Consider the following 21,105-nt stretch of genomic DNA (forward strand, 5'->3'; position numbering starts at 1 on the left):
GGCGTTGGACCGACAGCATGTTTTGATTTGTTCTGCTTCCTCGGTGCAACCACTGAAGCGAAGGGAATGTTCAAACAATCCTGACAGATGTTTCCAAGTGCCTGCAGCTGTCGATTAATGAGGAGCAACTTTGGGATAATTCACTTTAATGTTTAGTCTTTGTTCTGATGGGGATCAAAGTGGTTCCAGCCCTGTATTGGTATGAGGTGGGGAGGGGGGAAGAGGTTGGGTGTTTCTGCCATCTGTACAGTAGCACACATATTATTTATTAGTTTTGCCTCCAGCCTTCAGGAGCTCAAAAAGAGTAGACCCCTGAGATAGGGACATCTATTTAGAGTTGCTCAAGTGATGCCAGAGACTGGGAAGGATGTCCTGGCACTCCCAAGACTAGTGAAGGACTGAATTCCCTGCTCAGCCATGACCTTCCCCAAGGACCATTTGCTGCATCTCATCATTTTCCCACCTTTTAACAAAGGCTAGTCCCTCCTTGTTAAGTGTTGCAAGATGCATGAATATTATGCAGTGCTTTAGTAATCAGGGACACAAAATGAGTTAGAACAAACATCTGAATTTTGGTTCTGAGCTTTTCTAATCGATTCCATCGTAACAGCTCGTTGCCTGCATTTGCGTGTGCAATACATCACCTGGAAAAACAACTGACAGCGCTGTCCTGAGATGTCCTATTTCTCACTGTTGGACCCTCAGCTGCTCTTGGCCAGTGAAACAGCTCCAGCAAGCAGCAAGCCTGCAAAGCAGAAGTGTTGGATTGAACCTGACTTCTCCCATTTCCATGGGACCGCTTGTGATGGGAACCCCATAGAGGGGTTCAATATTTGATTGCCCTGCCTTTAGCTAATGAAATAAATTATTACCTTGTTTGAAATCAGGCAGCTTTGGACATCTCCTGTCAGTTCTTCCCCTTTTCTCCTATCAAACCTTTCCATCAATTTACCAAATCACTTTCTGCAGCCTGTAAAATCAGCTCCTGCTTCATGAAGATTTATTTTTTTAATGCAAGCTACTCACTACTGTATGGAAATGCTGCAGAACGACTTATTTATCCCTGTGTTTAATAAGACTTAATAGCTGTATCTGAAGCTGGTTGGGGGGTTTCATTTACTTATCAAGAGGCAGGAAAAAAATGCACCCATGCTACAGATATAACAAACTTCTAATGTGATTCTTCCAGGGTTGCAGAGAGAGCTCATGGCGGTGCCTTCCTCCTGCCTGCTAGAAAAGACCACTGCTTCTTCACAGCACAGTTCTTTGTTCTGGCCTATATTTAGCATTCAGATGTTAATCCCTAAAGAGGTTGTATTACGTGGAGGTTTCTCCCTAGAGTACCAGTGTCCCTTTAAATATTGATTTCCATCAGAATTCAGGATTTCTCCAAGGCAATGTCTGCTGACTTTGCGATGAAATCTGATTCCTGTAAGCAGGTATTTTGCCTGGTGAATTACCCTGAATTTTCAATTATTACCAAGCCTTAAGTTTGTTTTATTAGCAAATCCCTGTCCCCAGCACTATCAAGGCTACATTTGGAAGGATCAATGTTATACCGACAACTGACAGTCCCAGGGGATCCTGATGCACACACATAATGTTTGCAGAGCAGCACAAAAAGTGATCGGACTTTTGCATTAGGAGCACAAGCTCAGCATCCAGCCCCGGGTTTTCCATAATGACTAGGTGCACTTCTGACGGGTCAAAACCACACCCATTAGCTGACTTGTGCCCTCATTCTGATAAGCACAGAAATAAAGAAAACCCAAGCAAAAAAAAAAACCAACCCCAAACCAACCAAAAACCTAGCCCAGAGCCCTGTTTGTACTGGCCTTTAGGTCACTGCTTTGCCCAGCTGCTGAAATAGGATCACAACATGGCAGAGAAACAAACCCACACAATGACAAAAGCTCCACAACCCTCAAAATTGCATTTGCAAGCAAAACAAAAATTAAAGTAGCCAATCTGCAAGGGAGCTCTAAAAAGTAAACTATGGGGGATGCTCCCCCTACCAAAGTCTTGAGATTACTTTGGTCCCACCACTTGACACTGGGAGCCAACTGTTCCCCGCTCCTGAACAGTTTTCATCATTAGCATCCCAGTACCATTCCAGGCAGCGGAGGGACTGTTTGCTGCGTTTCTCTCCTTCCTGATGGAAGCTGGAGAAGAAATTTGCTTATGCTAATCAATCCCTGGCACCAGTCATACGAGACACTAATCCACCAGCAATCTCCATCAGTCTCTGCATGTTTAACTAAAGCAGTGAACACTCATGGAGGATTATGAACGCAGTGGTATTGTTGTAGCAGTGTTTTCCTACTTAAGCTGCAATCACTCTGATGCCCTGTCTCCTAATATTTACATACACCCTACATATAAACAACCTGCAGAATCGCATCAGTCCAGGCAAGCACCCTGATCAGACACTCTGCCTGCAAAAACACATGCACCATGTGGTGATTTAATACATCTCCCTGCACCGTACAATGTTGTCTCTACTACTCTCTGCCAAAATGCTTATGTTCATGGTGGTTATTTATATAAAGCGGCATCCTTGAAGGTATACGTATTGCTTAATGCTTGATATGTCTCTTCCTCCAAACGATTTACAGGTAGTTTGGACACGCATTGCAAGAGATTAGAGTCTCAGGCTGGGTTAGGCAAACTCTTGAAAAAGAGCTTAATAGTCCAGTTTTCTGTCACTTTCCGCAAAAAGCAAACAAAGAAAGAAACAAAAAAAATGCCAAACCCCATGCCCTGTCCAGTCAGGTGTATCACAAAAAGCCAATGCTGAGCAATCTCTGAAATGTAAGGACGAGTCACTTGCTCCACCTACCCTGCTGGCTCACATTCTTGTCCCTGAAATTTGCTTGTTATCACATTAGAAGAAGCCAACTCAGTTTAAGAAGCGGGTGTAAGAACGTACCTAACTATAGCATGCAAATCCAGGGCAGGCTATATACACCCTGACGCACGAGCCCACGAGACACGGATTCCACACCTTCGACGTCTGGTGCAAATACGCCAGCCATAGCTGTGGGCTTGAACTAGCCATTTCCACCTTTCAAGCAAATTTTCTCTGTGCTAATTACCTTGGGAAGCAGCCACCAAAGAAACCGTGAAAGGAAAAAAAGTATGCTCAAATGCCAAGTACATTTTTTTAAAGGGTTTAAATCGCATGCCTTTGAGCTGTGTTCATCTCCTCCCAGCCGTTAAACACAAACACCTGTTTTACCAAATCTGCAGTGCCGCTTTAACTAAAGACAGCCGATTTCTTTGCATTATTTCCCAGGAATTGTGCCAACAGTAGGTTAGTATGGAAATGCACTTCCAGGGCACTTTTCCCTCTCTACAGTATGGTAATTCTCCTCTGAGCTTGCTGACCAATTTCTTGTTTAACACTGGGTGGTTTTGATCCTACACAGGAGTTTAGGGATACATCAGGCAACTGCATGTCCTTCCCATCTCTTTCCCCCCTGCTCAGGCAAGCTGTCTAACCCACCTGCGAGCACAGGGTTAAATGTTAAATGGGGACACGAGCCCCTTCTGAGGGTCTTGTACATTTTTACCCCCATCACTTGATTTCCATAACAGCCAGCACCACTCATCCTCCTTGCATGCTAGAATACACTAGGAAAAAAACCCAACAGATCATACGACTGAGACTACAATGAGCTATTCACACATACAGGCCAACTCTCAGAGCCTGAAAAATTTGAATTTCGGCATTTGTCAGTTTGTAGGTTGGTACAACACCGCCTTCCTTTTTCATTTATTTATTTTTTAAGCAGTGCACTGAGTTCAGCACAGACGTAACACATTTGTTTGAGGATAAGGCTGCCAAGACTGCCTCCCTCTTGCTTTAACCTCAGTCTTGGTGGTATCCCTTCCCATCCCACATACCTTAAACGAGAAAACGGCAAGTCCTGTTTCTAACTGATATTTTATGTCAATACAGACAGCTTGCTGCTTTTCTAAACAATGATGCAGTCAGGAAGAAAAGTTCAGCTGTTTCCTCCCCACTGGACCTCCTCCACGCCAGCCCTGCAAAACTCCCCGCTCCTCCTTCCCATCTCTCGCCTGACAGCAGCAGAGGACCACTGCTGGATTTCCATGCCTCTTAGTGTTTGCCATTTCGTCCTTGTGCCAACAACACCTGGGATTTCAAGGCCTCCCCTCCGAGCATCAGCCAGAGAAGTTATTTTCCAAGATCAGAGGACACTGATCATTCAGTCTGGTATGGTGCTGCATACCCTGACAGCCTGCAGCTCCCCGAATCCCCCTCTCCCCTGGGCTGATCAAGCTGCTGCACGCACATACACGTGTAGTTATCCATCCCGAACACGGTACTTGCCACAGAGTCCAGCTCTCCAAAACATCGATGGAAAGTTCATATTTCTGCTGTTCAGGAGTTTCTGTGCCAAGGAAAACCTCCCATTGCCCCGCAGTCCCTATCGCTCCTGCTCCAGGGCTGCCAGCTCAGCCCACGGCTCCCTGGAAACATTAGCTGGTTTTAAATTTTTTTTCTCCTTTGTTTTTGAAAAAAGTCTGGGAGGAAAAACTCAGGACAATTAAAGAGCAACATAATAAATGGTTTGCTGCCTGCAAAGGAAATCAGGAAGAAGAGAGGGGCTGAAAAGCAGCAATGCCCCCAAGAATTGTCTGGGCAACCCTTTGGCCTCCCAAAAGCAATCAGCAAAACTCTCACTTTTAGCAAGAGCAGTTTTCAGATCTTTTATGATGTCTTTTCAAATCTCCCTTTACCTGGCTGCTGCTCAGGTAGAGACTATGCTGCACGGTGGAGGATGACTCACGGGCACCGAGTACTGAGTAAGCCCATCCTAAATTCCTGAAGCAAGGAGAGGCCTGGGAATCACTGATGACAGGCAAGTTGCTGGGAACGTAGTGCTGTTAACAGTTATCTGTCCACGCCATTTAGGAAAGCACTGCGCTTTCCTCTAGATTTAATCTAATCTAGTAATGGCCAAGTCATCAGGAAGGAAAGGAAATTAAAAACAAAACTTCTGTTGTTCCACTTCCTCATATTGCAAATGCTGTTAGAAAAAAGTATTTGCTCTTGACAATAGTCATTCTTTGCACCGACCCAAATCTCACTGAAGTTTATGGGAACTCTTCCACTGACCTTAACTGGCTTTGGATCAAATCCACCTTTGGCTTCTTATGGAGAACGGCCACGCATTTAGGGCGCTAACCTGGGGTCTGCCAGACTTTTACTAGTGAGCAGCCATGGCTTGATGCTGGGATCCTTGTGCCTCTTTCCACCCACCTCCTCCCTTTGAGGTCCCTCAACTGCAGGGGCTGCTCAGCCCTTGGCCCTGCACAGGTTGCAGCTCCACCTGCTTGGTCAGGATGGTGGCAAGAGTACACTGAGGTCTCCCCATACCATCTGCGGGGATCGCTGTGGGCAACGTGTGGTTGGGCTTCCAGACGTGCTTTGCTTCATGGCAATCTTACTTCTCAACAGGCTCTATGCAAACTTCTCAGCAAGAGAAATTTGGGAAGTCTTAATACATACAAATTATGGGTGGGACAACGTTACGTTCCCACAAAACGCTTCAGAGCAGGCAGCAGGGGTGGCCCAGTCTGACAACGCCCTCCAAATATCCCCCCCCGCTCACTCCACGTGGTGAAGTCTGAGGGATGCCAGATGCTAGTCAGTTCTGGGGGATGGGGAAGCTGCTGGATGCAGGATAATCCCCCAATCTAAGATTACTTCCAATATAATTTCTAGCAGTCGGTTGCATTATAAGCACAAACCCCGGAGGCTGGACCCAGAGGACTGTAATTCCTGATAGAGTGTGTTGTTCAGCATTTCATCCCTAGTGCCCAGCCCTCCCTCCACTTCCCAAAATTACAAGCCACTTGGACGTTTTGCTGAAGTTTCTTACAAAGTCAGAAGCCATGGGGAGCTGCCAGCCTCTCCAGTGTTGCTATCATAAAAATATTTTCCTCTGTGCCAAGAAGGACCCTGTCCCTGAGGAGTCTCTTTCTCCCCAGGGGAAAGGACAGCTGCTGCTACCACTATGGGCTTGTCTCCCTTAATTAAGCATCCACAACCACAGCTGAAAGATGAAAACAAGGCCCTTTTCCCCATTTCCAGCCCTCCAGGAGAGGGATAGGATGGAGGCTCTGGAAGACGACAGCAATTCTCTCCCACAGTAGACCTAGGATTGCGTTTTAAGTTGGGAAGTGAATGAAAAGAACCCGAATATCCTATTTAAAATCAAACACATCAGAATGGCCCAGTTAAAGGCATTTAGTGGGAGGTAGTCCCTGCCTAAAGGAAGCAACCCTAGTGGGCCAAGTACGATGAACACAGGAAGGTGCACGATAGCTTCTTATTTCTGAAACAGGACCTCCAAAATTGTTCCTGTACTCCTCCTCTTCCCGTGTGCTCAGCGACCTTTCAGGAGCTGGTTTGGGTCTGCAAGATCGCTCTCCTGGGAGTAATGGCTTAATGATAAATGCCAAGTTTCCACTTTTTTTGGAGATGCCCACCTCTGGATTTGCTGCTTTTTGATGGGGTTCATGCTTTCAAGAGGATGGAGGTGCAGGTTTGGGTTTTTTTTGTTGGTTGGTTGGGTTTTTAAATTTTTTTTTTAATTTTAATTTTTAAATTTATACAAGCCCCTTAAATTTCCTTACCTTTGGCTTCAAGCTGCTTTTCTTTGTAAGCGTCCCTTCATCCTGGTTAGACAAAGAAGGGGTTGCACTCAACAAAGTAACTGCAAATGTCTCAGAGCAGTACTCCTAAAAGTCACCCACTGGCTCCTGCGCATCTCCAACGTGGCTATATTAATGAATTCATGGGAACTCTCTCATTTCTCTGACTGTTTATCACCCTGCTTACAGCAATCACCTCCTGGAAAAAGTTAACCCCTCAAGACCACATAGGTAAGAGCTCAGAAAATGAAACCAGTTTCAGACAACCAAACTATTCTGGCTGGACCTAAGCTGGGTTAAGAGGTTTACAGAGCTTGTTACCACCCATATGTTGCAAGTCTTGCCAGCCAAACTGCCAGTGCTGGCATTTCCAAGCCCAGTCCTGCAAAGCAATCCGAGTTAAGATACTCATACTTGTAAAATAATCCATCTGAAAGGGAGGAATCCTACAGAGCACATGACAGGAGCCTGGAAACAAGCATTTCCAAACCAGCAAATAGAGCCACATGCTTCTTACATCGTCATTTCGTAAGGTTTATCTTTACTGCAAAGTCCTGGTAAGTGAAATTGGTCAGAAAGCCTTTGATGGACCACTGTGCCACTGGAAAAACACAGCGGATGAAGTCAGGAGTCCTTATGAGACTATGGCTGCTTATCCTTATTTTCATTTTTGGGAGGAGAGAAAAAAAGGACAGGATGTTGAAAATTCTCCTTCTCAGAATTTCAAAATGGAACACATTATTATTTTGGGGTTTGAAAAACCATTGTCACTCTTCTGAGATAAATTTTCATATTGCGTGATATATAGCCATATAAAAAAAAGCAAAGAGAGATCTCAGACATTTTGTCCCAAAATATTCTGTTGTGGGAAATTTCAAAAAATTGCCACATTTTCCTCCACGCAGAGGAATGAAAACCCATTCCATGAAAACTCAACACCTCGCAGGAAGCAGAGCCGCTGCTCCCGCCCCGCTCCGGTGAGCGCCAAGCCCTGCAGGACCTCGCCTGGCTGGCCCGCACAAACTGCCACGTGTTTCAGCTGGTGTGGCTTTGGATGATGATCTACTTTTATTATTTTTGGCAGAGTTTGTCATATTCTTTTGGACAGTAATTACATTTTCCAGGGCAGGCTTTCTGCCAGAGCTCAAAATGATGACCAACAGGCCCTTTTTAACCACCTGCTATGATTCCAGCCTTGATTAGTTATTAATGTGCTGTTGAAACCCATTGCAAGAACCACCCTTTCTGGTTATGTTACCAGTCTGACTTCAGGGAGAGGTAGGTTTGAAAGGAGAACAGGGAAATACAGTAAGCAACGAAGACAAAAATTTGAAAGGTCTGAAACCGTAAAGATTTTGTACAATGGTACTTGCCTTTGTCAATACTCTGACTGCAACAGCCTTGTCCCCACTGTTCCCACCTCAGCTGGGATTGAGCAGCTTTGATACAATATGAGCAAACCCAATGCTAATGATAGCCAAAAATGGAAATAAAACTTCTTGTAAAAATCTGGGGTCTTTTTCACCTGACAAATATCAGGCTCTCATTTTCTTCTTGTGCTCTCGCTGGCTCCAGGGAATGAGACAGGCTTGAAAGCGCTGGGTTTCTGCAGGTGTATGGTTGCCTCCTCCCTAACAAACACTGGCTTCATGGACTGATTTATATCTGACAGAAAGTAGGGGTCTTAAACACACTAAATTCTTACGACTGGCATGAATATGTGGTCATGGAAAGCAGCAATAGCTCTGTGCTAGCTCCAAAGGTCAAGTAGCAACAGCCTGGCCACAAATGTTGTCTGTATTTATAGATATTGTAGATGCTTATTATGTGGTACCATCGAGAGATCTCAAAGCACAGTCAGAAGTTCATCTGTGGGTTGGTAGGATGTAGCAAGCTTGCCTTGGCAGGAGAATAGGTCTTTCAGTCCAAAGAAAACCTCATTTCCTCCATCCTCTAATTTCCACCCTCTTAATTTTCACCATCTCCTAGTTCCCAAAAAAGAAACGACGGTTCCTGACACAGGGGGATCAAGTCTTGGATGAGGAAGACTCACGCTCTCTCTTGCTGAAGGGAAGTAAGAGGCTCCTGTCACTGCACATCACACACTTCAGGTGTTTTCTTCATGAAACCAGAGAAGACAGAGGACTGAGGCACACAGATGCTAAGGCATGTGACCAAGGATATTCCCAGGGTTTTAGGGAACCAGGACCCTAATCCTACATCTCCCTTCTCCAGCACTGCTATCAAGAAATGCCCAGATTCCACATCAGATACTTTACAGTCTGCCCTGATGGACCCCTTCTCATAGTTTGTGCAGTCACCCACTGAACTGCATGTCCTTCTCCTTTTAACAGTCAGCAAGTCTTAATTTTATCTTCAATCATCAAGCACAGAAAAGAGTCAAGGGCTTGGCACACATCACAGGCACAAATGACATGGATCCCTGGCACCTTCAGAAAGCAGCAGTCCCGAAGCAAGTAATCACAATTACACTCAACATGAATTTCCATTCTCTACAGGTACCAAATTTCAAAGGAAATATGACTGACAATGTTGCCGATGTCCTGTACAGGAGCTAAAATGCAGCAAAAAGCACATATCCGGATTTAAGACCACTCAAATAGCAGATTTCTGTGTCGACTTGGTCACAAGTAAATTTTGTTCAGGCTGTATCAAGCTCCCTGACACCTCCTGCGTTCCTTCAAAGCCATCAGGATTTCTCCAGCCAGGCTTTCCACAGCATCCATCCTCCCAGCCTCTCAGGCTGCAGCTGCAGGCTGCTAGGGCTGGCTTGTAGCTTCCCTCTGAGCAGACCTCAATAAAGTTATCCACAGGATCTTGATAAAAATTAATGCGATACTCTGCCACATGTCACCAAATCCGCATCCTGCGGGGGATAGGATGTATGAAAATTACAAACTTAGTTTTGCGGTAAAGCATCACCAATGAAATGGCCATCTCAGGGGAGCATTCTGCCTCTGCTTTTACTCTGTTCTTTTATCATCTCCCAGAAGGTTTTTATTATTAAAGCTAGCAATATGTTTAAAAGGATCCAGAGCGGACACACAGAAAGTGCTCGGTATTTACTGTGATCATTTCTGCTTGGCAAAGCAGGCATGTGTCTGCCAGAAAGCGCTGTGCTTCGCCTCTGCCAGCGTAACCTGACCCGTGGGGAGCAGGAGGGGACTTGGTTTTTTACATTATTCTGTTTGCGTTCTTTTTCTCAACGAAGCTGCAACTCAAAGCATTTTAAGTTAATTCCCCTCATCATTCTTCTTCCTTTACGTGGTCAAATCCATGATTTAATCAGGTTAGCACTCCATGGAGATAAACATCTACAAACATCACGGCAGTTCCTCAGTGCACGCTGCATTGCCAGGAAAAGTAAAGCACACAACCCTCAGCTTTAGAGACTTAGGTTTCTCTCTGGGAAGCTTGGCAGAACAGTTCAGCAAAAATGAAAGATTTTTCCATCCCTGTGGAAATACTTCCTTTAGTCCAATGTCGAGACAAATCATCAGACCTTGTGATTTTCTTGCCAAAAGAAACCTTCCCAAAATGCTTCACTGAAATTACTGAAACATTATGTGTTGATAGACTAGAAATTAGCTACCTAGAGTTTGTTTCATCTTATTATTACATTATATTAAAAAAATCTTTTGCCCTCATCCAAATGACATAATGTTGAAAAACTCCTGTTAAATATTCGGACAAATTCGATGCAATCCTGCAAAACATCTCAACTGGAATGAATTGACTTTACAGAAAATTGCCAGAGTGAGAACCGTCCAGCAGATACAACCTAGCAATCACCCTGCAAGTTTTACCGTGCAAACCTGATACGTCTTGTTTTCCCAGCAGAAAGGTGCAGGGATGACCAAGGGGGTTTCTGATCTGAAAGCGACCTTTATGAACATCCTCAAACACGGAGGCTGCAGCAGAAAGTTTTAATCATTTCATCATTGCATTTTTGTCATGGTTATGCACAAGACTGTAACAGGGCATGTGTCTAAAGGAAATTACCTAGGCACTGAAATTATAGACTGTATTTGTCTCCAGTGCACTAATTGAAGCCTTCAGGCAAATTATTATACCTTTCCACTCAGGAAAGAGAAAAGTTTTCTTTCCCAGTGAATGACCATTAACCACATAACACTAATAGGGGGTCAGCAGCCATTCGGAATGTTAACTGCAGCATGTGTTACGAAGGGCAGTTTGGCAATATGCAATCTGCAGAGTCCAAACAGATTAGAGTCCATCTAGTTCACTACTAGAGGAAAGCGTATCGCTGCTCAGTGGTATTATGGCACAGCTGCGCTGGGTCACATCTACTTTATCACCATGGTCGGTGTAGAACTGCTCTTCCCAGCTTTGTAAGGGGATCAGTTTCAGCTGTCCACACGTTTTACTAAGCAAAACTGAGCATTTATGCTCGTGGCTAATACTGAACTAGTGAACAAGTGGAGGAAAGCAAGATCGGGAAAAAGGGTACTTGATGTTGTATGTGAAAACTACTATTCCTTTCACAGCAGGTGCTGTAATAGAAAAAAAAAAAGCTGCTGACTGACGAAGTCTGAAATTATAAAACCCTTCTGGGGACACACAGATCTATGATGCCATTTATAAAGGGCCCTTCATCCAACCTGAAGCGACAACACCACACAGGCGCTGCTGCAAAAGGTGTGTTTAATCCCGCCTTTGGACTGCTCGCTAGCACTGATCCTGCTTTCCGCACGCTGCTTGATAAGAAACAGGCTGCAACCACCCGGTTCAGCAACGGCAGGCAGCGAACCAAGCCCTGGCCCCCGAACCACCCCTTTGTGCCACTTCTCCTCCACCATGGCCTGCAGAGGAAAGCGCTTGTGGTCCTGTCACAGCAAGAAAAGATAATGTGGAGGAAAGCAGATCACCTCTTTCTGCATAGATTTTTATAGCCCTTTAATTAATATGGGCATTTGAAATAATTCTGGGCTTGCACAGAATTGTTAGAGATAAAGAAAAGTTTTAATGTGTTTGAAAGGGGGAAAAGGAGCTTGATGAGAGACATCCTGCATACCACAGATATAACACCTATAGATGTCGTCACCTGCCCCTGGAGATGGGCACTGAAAACCCATCCCTTTGCACGGGGAGCTTGCTTTCGCTTCACCGTTCTCACAGCTTTTGTCATGGGTGATTATGAGATCTGAAAAACCCTTCAGACTAAACAACTCCACTTCCACCTCCTGGATGTTCTTGACCCAGCACTTCCAGTAAAAATTCCCAGTGAGGACTGTATTTTCAGGTTTTGTTTCATTACCATGATCAAAAACACCTAACCTCCCCTGTGCCAAACCCGTGCTTCATAACCTGTCAAAGGAAAAAGAGGCAGCATTAACCTTATTAGCCCAGGCATTAGAGCATTCTTCCCTCACCTGCCTCCAGGAGACCACATCTCAATTCCTTCCCTTGCCGGAGGATTTCCTGCACCATTCCCTGCCTGATCCCAAATTTCACACGTGACTATTCCTGAATTGGAACGAAGCCACAGGTTCCCAAACTTCCCCCAACTCGTATGCTGGCTCAGGATCTCAATTTTATAGCTCAGGAAGCAAATTGGGGAAAAAAAAAAAAAGTAGCAGCAGTCAGAAAAATCATATTTGTTGTATTCTAAAAATCTACCCCTTTCGCTAACGAGTGTTTCTACCTCAGCGCAGAGGTTCTCAGACACATCTACATAAGAGGTTTGAAGAAACTTAGTGTCCTGGTTTCGACTGGGATAGAGTTAATTTTCTTCCTCGTAGCTGGTATAGTGCTGTCTTTTGGATTTAGCATGAGAATAACGTGGTAACACTCTGATTTTTTAGTTGTTGCTAAGCAGTGTTTATGCTACGTCAAGGCCTTTTCTGCTCCTCACCCCACCCCACCAGCGAGGAGGCTGGGGGTGCACAAGGAGTTGGGAGGCGACACGGCTGGGACAGCTGACCCCAATGACCAAAAGGATATCCCACACCATATGACGTCATGCTCAGTATATAAGGCTGGGGGAAAAAGAAGGAACGGGGGACGTTCGGAGTGATGGCGTTTGTCTTCTGAAGTCACCGTTACGCGCGATGGAGCCCTGCTTTCCTGGAGATGGCTGAACACCTGCCTGCCGATGGGAAGTGGTGATGAATTCCTTGTTTTGCTTTGCTTGCGTGCCCGGCTCTTCCTTTACCTATTAAACTGTCGTTATCTCAACTCACGAGTTTTCTCATTTTTACCCTTCCGATTCTCTCCCTATCCCACTGGGGGGGAGTGAGCGAGCGGCTGGGTGGGGCTTAGCTGCTGGCTGGGGTTAAACCACATCACTTAGCTCTCCAGAATATGTGTCATGCCAGACCCAAAATCACAGCGCTGTGATGTCACGGCCAACCGCAGCTCAACTCCCAAGACTTGCCTTTTTTGCACCAAAATAGCAGTTAAGCCTGAATAGAAAGTTCTGAAATATTCATAACAACAGAATCAGAGGTAACACTTAATCCTCATTATTCACTATTGGTATTTAGGCAGCATACTGTCTGGCTTGTAAATAAACCAGAGGCAGAAGGCAAAAGAAGTTAATACATGTGAACAAGGTACTGTCATTTCAGAAAAGTGACTCGTGCTGCCTATTGGCCCCATGTAATCTTTGTGGGCAGAGGGAATGCAAACACCTCTCCTTTTAACGGTCATCGTAAAAAAATGGCATGAATCAGGAGGAGAGCAGACAGTCGCATATTCTGCTTTCAGCTACCTGGAGCCGTATTTACAGTGTATGAGTTGCACTGAAACTTCCCTGCCAATTTAAGGACAGTTTGGTGGGTGATTCTCCATACACACACCACCTTGTCCGCCCAACAGCAGTAATAAATGCTGCTCTAAGACTTGAGCCACAGACAAATGTTCCCTTTCAAGTGCAGCTGTGCCCCCTTTTTGCTTCTCATTATTTCTTTTGCAAGCAGTAAGCACAGGCCAGCTGGCTGAGCCATTGGTGCAAAGGTATCCTACCTCGTTCAAGTCAAGAGGAACCAGATTAGCAAAGACCTGTTTATACTGCTCACGGTCACCTGGCTGATTTTTGTTTAGGGAGGGATCAGATGAGCAGCCCTGCCTGCTGGGATCAAGGGTCAGCATCTCCTAAATACCAGCAAAAGGAATAAACTCTGCAGCTGGCACAGTAGGGGCTAGAAGAGGTCACATCTCTGTGGCCTCAGTTTAGTAATAACACTCATGTCAGGGACTGCACGTTCTACAGTCCTTGATCTCAAAGTATTTTGCAAAAAAAAGTCAAAAATATTGCCTTCCTTCCCTCCTAAAGACAGAAGAAACTGAGCCCAATATACCTGCCTCGCTTCCCACTGCTGGCAAATGTCAGAGGAGACGATACAAGCCAAGCTTTTTGGGGTCTCCCCACCACTCCGTCACCAAACATCTTATCTCACACACGTGCCGGGTACCACGTTGCTATCCTTTCTGGCTGTGCTGCATCTCCCCTTTGCTTCTCCTACAAGGACAGAAAAGCAGCAGCCAAGCTGAGGATCCGTCTGCCCCCATCACACAGACTTCTTTACCCTCCAGCCATGCTCTCTTCTCTCTCTCCTAGGTGAAAGCTCCTGTTTCATCCCACTGCCATGACCAAGGCATCTCACTTCCACTCAACACACTAAAGCCCTTCAAGAATGGAGGCTGCTGCGTTCTGGTAACACCAGTCAGCACCAGGATTTTGAGTAGAAGCTTTGAGTTTGCTGTGGAGGCATCAGCCTGCCAGGCTGTCAGCCCACTGAGCAGCAATGGAGAGAGAGAGGGGGCATCCACAGAACATCTGTACTAAAAGAAAAAAAAAAAGGCCTAAAAAATGGACTGCCAAGTAATAAAGTCCTTCAGAGCACTGCAGGGAAAGCAGTTTTCCTCCTTACTCTTTGTTGTATAAAGATTCACTGGATACCCTGTAAACAAGGACACGTTGGGTACCACCAGGTACTTCCCAGGTTCTGCAAGTCATTTCCATGATGGGGTGACAAGTGCACGAGTTGGGGATATTGCCACCCTCCGGCTGGCTTCCAGCCTGCCAGCACTTGTATCCCTGCACTTGCAGCCTGCAAAGGGTCACAAAAGCCACCTCCAAAGCATTTATTTGAATGGTAAAAGCAAAACCTTACTCTTAACTTGTGAGGTTCTTGCATGCATCAGGCAAGTTTAAAAGCAGCTCAGCTACCTGCCACATTGCAGAGCAGTCTCTGTCCTAAAACGAGAGGTGGCATAGGTCAATGCTTAGGTATCTCCAGATGGTTGTGAAGCGCTTTACAGATGTGGGATAGCAGGCAATGTGACAGCCGTGTAGTTTGTGCAGAGCACGCTGCAAGGTAGCAGAGAAAGAAGAAAGAGAGATTCACTCATCAACATGCAAGAGTGTCAAACTGCCAGAGCCTGTCCTTCCCACCGCTGGGTTCTGCCCTGTGGAAACAGGGATGTGTAACCACAGAATAAAGCAGGATTTCTACCTCTGACATTAAAAAAAAATGAGCAAAAAGCCTGCTGCTTACTCACAGCTCCTTTGGGCCATCCCTGTCGTGTGGGCAGCGAAGCTGATTGCAGATTGCTAACGGTAGTCACCACTGCCATCTTCAAAATTGCCATTTCCAACTGATTAATTAATGCTGCTTGGGTACAGACTGTAATGTTAATTAAGCTAAGGGGGAGTTTTAGAAAGCAGTACTGATGAGTGCTACAAGGCGCTAAAAGGGGCTGAACATGGCTGTCTTTCCCCTCCAGAAACAGTGAAAACAAACAAACAAGTAAAGTATAGACCTGAACAAAATGGGTCCTAGTACATTTTTAAACAGATCGCATTTGGTTAATTTCAAATAAATGCTAAGCAATTTAATTTCCAGGGCTAGAGACAAGAATAATACAGCCCTGCTGTGTTGTCTTCATCTGTCTTCTAATAAACTGATTAGAGCCCAACACGTTAAAGCCCTGTGCACCATTATCTATTATTCAGGTCCCTAAAAGATGTTAATTAACCCGCATGTTCTGAGAAGCTCCATTGTAACACATACAATAGGGAGCCACATGGCACAGTCAAAGCACGTGTTACTTACTCATTTTGACTTAATTACATGGGCATGACGCCAAGGTGGTTCTGGAGGAAAAAATATAGTATTGCAGAGACAATGTCCAGATGCACACATCAATTTATAGTTCATTATTTCACTAGGGAAAAAAAAAAATCTACCTTTCGCTGTTCCCACACAAAAAAAAAAAATTCTAGCTTAGTCAGAACTAGTTTAGTATCAGGTTTGCCTGACATAACCAAGATATGTTTAGGTTCAAAAAGCAGTACTCAGAGTTGATCTGCCATGCAGGAAGATCTGAAAAACAAGTGCTTTTTAGATTGAAACACAAACTATAAACTAAAGCAACGGTGGAAGGAGATGAGTGAGGTTTTGACTCAGCTCCCGGTCCCTCAGCCATTGAGAAAGGAGAAGGAAGACTAAGAATAAGAAACCTCTTGGTCAGCTCCTGCAGCCATGGCATGTGCATGCCCAGTGCAGATGAAGAGCCTGGAAAAGGTCTCCACCAGATCTCCACCAAGCATATACAAAAGAAAATCTTTCAGGGCTCCAAGTTAAGCACACTTCTGTAGTGATGACAAAAGGCTCCTGTTAAAACTTCAAAATTACTTCTCCCCAGATTGCAAGGCATGGGAGTACATGATAACTGTAAGAATTATGTTACTATCTGAACATGGTAACAAAAACCAAAACACTGAGACAAGTTGTTTGTGCAGAAAATTATTTTTCTTCCTAAAAAATAATCCTGAGGTAGACTTTGCATGGAAAACTGGGGGTCAAGTTATAAGCAGTAAAACCAACGCAGTGCAAAGGGATGTGATCAGCTGGTAATGCTACCTGCTCCATCTCCAACACTGCAGGGCACAGATTTAACACGACGTCAGGCAGACCACCCAACCTTTTGTAAAGCCCGAAGTACCTGAATGGTGTCTTTTAAACCCAGTCATCAAACACAGAGACAAAGTCAATGCAAACTGGGAAGGTTTCTGAACTGCTGGTGACTGGTTTCCCAGCGTGGGGTCTCTGGACAACGTGATGGGCAGCTTGCATTACACTAATGAGAAGTCTCTGTACCGCATGGGTTAAAATACATTACCTGTGAAACTGAGATGATGAATATCAACATAAATTACTTACAGGTGTCAACCACTGATTTGGAGCCAGTCCAATCATTACCAGAGATAAGCAAACATCACCCCTACAATAGATCAAACAGGATGAAAGCCAGCACATTGGACATTACACTAACTCACCTCTCTCTCTTGCAAACCTCTCCCTTTTTCTTTTTTTACAACATTTTCAAAAGAAAAAAACCAAACAGGCTTTTCCTACAAGACTCCAAGGATCACCGGGCAGGTGAGGTTGCTCTTGTTTAAAGGAGCAGACAGCAAATGAGCTCAAACCACTCTTCTGCAGCCAGGCACCTGGCTCGGAGCTCGCTGATAAGGGCAGGTCTTTGCTCTGGGGCAGGAACCGACTCTGTCCCCCAGGGCCTTCATGTTCTGTTTCTCTGCCATAAATCTAAGCCAACTCCATAAATCTGCTAACATAAACTGCTGATGGGAGTTATGCAAACATGATGTGTGCAACTGGAGGTTTGGAGAGAGCCTACCTTTTTGTTCATCTCCTAGCGCTGCTGGTATTTTTTTTAAAAGCCGTTTAAGAGCTGCTAGATCTGCCAAGCGTGCATTTCAGCCAACACAACCAACAGCCTTTGGGATCGTATTACTTTGAGAGTTATATTTTATGGCCATACAAGACCTTTGTGATGGGGTTTCAGATGTCTCTGGTGTCAGGATTTTGTACTTAAATACAGAAGGACAATTTATTCCTTGTTCTCAGAAAGGAGGAACTTGAAGAGTGACAAAATTTGTATTACAATTTAATGTTAAATAAAAAATATCTGGAAGGGTTATTTAACTCAAACTGTCCTTAAGCCCTTGTGTGTTGTAGGGAACCAAGTATCAGGGACAAGTTATTCCATGTGTATTTATCGCAGATCTCATATCTTTCCTCACACACATGGAAATTTAGAGAGGAAAAAGGCAGTTTGAGGTTCCCTTCCATTTATCCCGCGGAATCAAAGATTTCTCTTTACCCATGCAGCTCCTGCTTTCCCTAACACAAATGTCAAACTCTCCCTGTGCTTCCTCTGAAGCCTGAGTAGTGCAGCCTGGACTGGAGAGATCATGGGTTTGACCCCCCCTTTTTAAAAAACAAACCAAAACAAACCAAACCCGAACCAAAACAAAAAAAAAACCAACAAAACACCCCCACCCAAAAAAACCCCAAAAAACTAGAAGAACTTGGTAGTTACTGACATATCTACTCAGCAACATAAAAAGTACCCATCTGAGGTTTATTCTGCTGGCAGAACTGCAAACGCCGAGCAGGTCCCCTGATGGCAAGGGAACGCCACTAGCCGAGCACCAGCATCACCAGGATTTTATTGTATCTTACGTTGACCCTTCCGCACATCCAGCAATTTCTGCTGCTGACAATGGCAGTATTTTTATGATCAACCAATATCAATGCAGATGCCATTAATATGTCTGTGTATATCAGTGTAAGTAATAGTGCAGTGTTAATTGAATGGCTCAGTGTTCATTTCATCACGCATTAACACTGCTGAAAGTTATATAATTCAGTTCCCAGGGAACATTTTACCGTGTACCATAAACTACCTCAAGAAAAAAAAGCAAAGACAAAGCAAATCAGAAGATCAGAAGGCTGAAAGCTCCTAGCAGCTTCTCCCCTTTTGGAAGGCTGTTATTTAATCAGCTTTTATTTCTATTATTTATCATGTGGAAGCAACTGTGCTGTTTCAGTTGCTGTAGCTTGAAATGTAATAAAATATGGTTGTGATACAACAATACCTGGATCCTCCAGCCAAACCCTGCATTTCAGTGTCAGGATGTACAAAATATTAATCATCTGATGCAGCTGCTGCCACCTTTGTGAAGAGAGCATATATTTCACTGCACCCTGGCACATCTCTTCTCCTGAGGGCTTTTATTAAAAAGAGCCCGTGAGTTACTGAACTGTAAGGTTTGCAAGCCAGAAATCTGACCCAATATCCAGGTTCATAATGCTCTTGGAAAATATTTAAATCAATGAGCAGACCCAGACCCTTAAATCACAGCAAAATAACACCCAACACACCATTATACAACAAATCTTTTTTAAGAAGAGGCGGCTGATAAAGCTTAGCTCCTGGCATCATTATTTGCAATGTTTTGTAACCAAGGAGGCCAGGTTCCTACTTACAGATTAGGTCAACAGAGTCAGAAAACATTTGGGCTGACAAACCCCTTCTTAGGCTTCATCTTTGGGTCGTGAGTTTTGCAACTCAATTAAGGAGAGTATTAGCACAATGCAACTGCGCGGGAATAACACATGCCTTGCTTGGAGGGGAACGCCGAAGGGAAATCCCCCCATGCACCCGGGCTGCCGAGACCAGGTCAAGGCTCTGCTCTTGCCTTGGCCCGCACAGCGGTAGGAGCCCCGCAGAAGTGTGGCTCCAGCTCCTTGGCTTTCAGGCCAAGCTCATCTGTCTGTTCACCCCAGACTTTAAGAAAAAGGAATATAGAAACACAAAGGAGAATAAGAACATTTCTTTTGGCTGCAGCGTCGGTCCTGATGAGAACTGGGTCATTAAAGAACAACTATTTCAGCCATTATATCTAATTACAAAAAGGAATCAGTCTCTAAAAATAAAGCTTCAAGTGCCTGAACTATATTAAAGGCAGATAATTAACAATCAAATAGAAGAGGCCATCTTCCCCAACACGTTGAGTCCGGGTCTCCCGCTGAGACATATCAAGTGTATCGCTTGGCAGCCCCATGCAAAGGACAACGGCCGCAGCGCCTGACTGATGATACCAATATACAGTAACCTCTTTCTCGGAACTTTTGAAAACACAGAACACCACAGCACTTCTGTATTTTTTTGCTGCTGAAGGAAGCTTGTCTGCATTGAATTCACAGATACAACTGACCTATGAATTGGCCAAATATCTCTTATCTCTCTCCAGCTCAGATGCATTCCTCCTATTTAGACAGATAGTGATGCATCTGATTTATAGGTACTCCATTCTCCAAGGGCTGAGAAACATGCTCAGAGGCAATTCAATCCACCTGAGACACAAACCATCCTCTGGCAATGCCCACCTCTTTCCACAGGCTCCACAGTCAGCCTTCTATCTCTGAAAAAAGTGCCAGACATTGGGACTGTCCCTCCAGATGAGGATGTCTCAAGGCCATCCTTCATCCCAGCTTTAGCAGGGACCTCCAAGCCAAGCTTCCTGGTGGGAGTTGGGAGCAAAACACCTTTGGAACAAGAAGGTGGGAAACAGGGTGTAAGATTGCACAGCCAGCAATGGGCAGAGCCTCAAAGCTTGTTTGATGTATGTAAACACACCAAAGATCAGACGTATCTTTGAAGCTCTTGGAACTGCAAAGCTGGAGTGGAGTCTCACAAAAATAATCTTGTTCATGGTACATCTTGTTCTTCCTATTTCTGAATGTGATGGGAACACTGCGAGAACAGCCTCTGCCATCGCAGAGTAGCATATTGTATTCCCAGGCCGCGCAGCAACAGAAAAACAGAAGTGAATGGAGTAAAAAAAGCATATAACTTTGGCATTATCACCCTCAAAATACTCTATGTTAAAAAAAGTCCAAATTGCCTAATATGCCATTTGAAAGTTCTTCACGCCTGTTTTATCATCAGAGCACTTCTCTTGAGGACCATTTCACAGGGAGGACCTAAAAGCTAAATCAGATTTGAGAAATTCATCTACGTTGGGGTGAATACCCTCCCTCTCCTCCTCTTCTCCAGAACGTGGATGCAATTTATCTGTGCAAACCCAAGATAAAGGACAGGAAGGATGGGAGGGAGAGATCCAGCCCAGCTGCGATGAAGAAGGGGCATCAAACACATCAGGAAGAGCAAAACAGCATCCAGCCACTGATGGGGCAGTTCTTGTCCAAACCTGAGTGTGTGTCCAGAGCAAAAAGGTGTGTCCAGTGCCTTCTTCCTTGCTTCTCCTCCCCACCAAATCTTTCCTAGACTACTATCTCTTGCTCATTAAAAAACAGTACAGCTATTAAAAAAAGACAGACTTGATAGCACCTTGGGGATTCATGTAAGGCCAAAAGGGATCATTATGAACATAACCAGACAGCCTGCACAAACACCGAGAACTTCACCTAGCAATTTCTACATCACCCCAGAGCATTTGTTTGAGCTAAAGCAGATCTTATAGATGAACATCGAGGCCTGGACCAAGAGATTTCCCATGACAGACAATGGTTCAGTAAATTGTTTCAATGGTTAATTAAC

At 44.7% G+C, this 21,105-nt stretch overlaps 2 protein-coding genes across 2 annotated transcripts in view; both read right to left on the reverse strand.

Annotated features, from left to right (window-relative positions):
• Positions 1 to 18,836, reverse strand: part of CHD2 (chromodomain helicase DNA binding protein 2) — a 309,839-nt gene extending 291,003 nt beyond the window's left edge. Inside the window, exon 1 of the mRNA XM_075159865.1 lies at positions 18,833 to 18,836. The gene's annotated coding sequence lies outside the window, so the exon portion shown is untranslated. The remainder of the gene's footprint in view (positions 1 to 18,832) is intronic.
• The window catches only part of SLCO3A1 (solute carrier organic anion transporter family member 3A1), a 151,951-nt gene that overhangs the window by 46,427 nt on the left and 84,419 nt on the right, over positions 1 to 21,105 (reverse strand). The window lies entirely within an intron of this gene.

The sequence above is a fragment of the Calonectris borealis genome, chromosome 11, assembly GCF_964195595.1.
Source record: "Calonectris borealis chromosome 11, bCalBor7.hap1.2, whole genome shotgun sequence".
Taxonomy (NCBI): domain Eukaryota; kingdom Metazoa; phylum Chordata; class Aves; order Procellariiformes; family Procellariidae; genus Calonectris; species Calonectris borealis.